Here is a 2,184-nt window from a genome sequence, read left to right as displayed (position 1 = left end):
GCTGCAGAATCTTCAGAACAAACAGATCATGATGCTGGGCCTACTGATCAGTGGCGCAAAAAGTGGGTATGCAGCGTATGCAACGCATAGGGACGCAGCACCAGAGGGGGCGCCAAAACCCCATCTGGAGGGGGCGGCGCGCCGATGATGTTTTCCCATACACTTCAGCGCGCCTTACGCTCCTTCACCTAGCGCACATATCAAGGTAGATATAGCGAGTTTTACTCTTCACGTATCGTCGCCTCGGGGGGAGGGAGCAAGTGAGCGAAGCTCCTTCACCCTGCACCCTGACGTTCCTTCCCTCGGAGGGGGGGGGTTGCCGATCTATGTTTTCGCATCCACCTGAATAATGTGTAGGTGCGCCACTGCTACTGATTATCCCTCTGTCTGGACACAGGATCAATAGAATCAGTTTAAAAGCTAAAATGAATGGTTATATGCCAGACATGGAAAACTGGGATGCAATCCATGCCATGATGTTCAGGATTTAGGTCTCATGRYATCTCAAGGTGTCAACATTGCAGCCAGTGGACTGGAAGAAATACAGCTCCATTCTGTAACAATTCAAGAGCTACCAGCTTATATATATGTGTGTTTCTGTTTTGTCATTGTACCCCCAAGAATTTAAAACTACTTTCACCCCTGGCTTTATTCCCATTTCATATTGTTTCTGAACTGTTCGTGCTTTGCTAGAGCAGGGTCGATCGCGGAAGGTTTTAAGTCGATCTCGGCGGTTGGTGACAAACTGAACGCCGCCAGGACGCTGAGACCAGCAAGTCCTCCTCTGGCTCGCTTAAAACGTTCGTAACTTTATTAAACAACAAAAATAAACAAACAAAACGACAAACAAAACGTGCTCAAATTAATGACCCAACAACAATAATAACCTCAGTAATTATTGTTTCAACAAGGTGTTGCGCAATTCTGTGCGTTTCGGTTCCATAAAAAAAAAAAACTAGCAGAGCAGGAGTTTAAAATTAACTAATCAACCACCGCTGTGTTCAAGAGAGCCTTATTAATGATCACAAAATAAATATCAAGCCTGAAAACCTACTATCGTAACGAACTGAATGTTATGTTTTTAATGTTGTCCCTGCTCGGCTCGTGGCGGTTGCCATAGCAACGGGTGTGCTTCATACCTGATTAAAGGGTTATTTGACCTTGCGCCTGTATTTTACCATTATATGCGCCTTTGCCTTGGCGCATCACAGCCAGTGTAATTTCGGAACATTCAAAAAACAACAAACTTGGACTAATTATCTCCATCTGAGTATAAGTCATCCACACAAACATCAAACACGGTAAATATGTTTCATTAAGTATTTAACAAACAAATGACTTCTACCACGATAATTATAATTATTCATTGAAACACATATATGTGAAATTAAATTAATTTAATTTTGAGAGTCAGGGTGAGGAGGAACCATGTTAGGAAGAGAAGTGGAAGTGGACATGTTAAAATGTTAAACTTTTTACCAGCCGAAATCCTCACCACTTTCAAATAGTTTCCTTTTTAATTTTTTTAAGTTGTTGCATGGACTCAATGAGTACAAACAACAAGTTGATGAGACTTAACGTTCCAGACAAGAGGCCAGGTCACCAGTCTGTTGCAGGGCAACACCGAGACACAGGACAAAAAACTATGCACACACACCTAGGGAGAATTTAGAGAAACCAATTAACCCTGACAGTCATGCTTTTGGACTATGGGAGGAAGCCGGAGTRCCMGGAGWGAACCCATGCATGTACAGGGAGAACATGCAAACTCCATGCAGAAAGACATGGAGTCTTCTAGGGCCGAGAATCGAACCCTTTTTGTTGCAAGGCAACAGTGCTACCAACTGCACCACTGTGCAGCCCACATTACAATCAAAGTATATAAAACTTTTTATAACCAGTACCTGCAAATGAACCACCCAATTCAGGAGACGCTGCAGGTAACCAAACAAAAACCCCAAATCACAAGTAAACAACCTGGTTGTCCATTACAAAAAGAAGAAATACATTCCAGGTGAGTAATGTCTTTTTTTCTCTTCATTGCAGGAAAGAAGGTCCAAAAGACCCAGTAGACGACGTCCAAACAGAAAGTCCCAAGGCCCCAGGCTAGGACCTCACTTTGAGGAATCTATTTAGTCTCTTCTTTTATCATGTTTGTATTAATTTTGTCAGATAAGTAACCTT

The sequence above is a fragment of the Poecilia reticulata genome, linkage group LG13 (genome assembly GCF_000633615.1).
Source record: "Poecilia reticulata strain Guanapo linkage group LG13, Guppy_female_1.0+MT, whole genome shotgun sequence".
Classification (NCBI taxonomy): domain Eukaryota; kingdom Metazoa; phylum Chordata; class Actinopteri; order Cyprinodontiformes; family Poeciliidae; genus Poecilia; species Poecilia reticulata.
Note: the sequence above shows the minus strand (reverse complement) of the source record.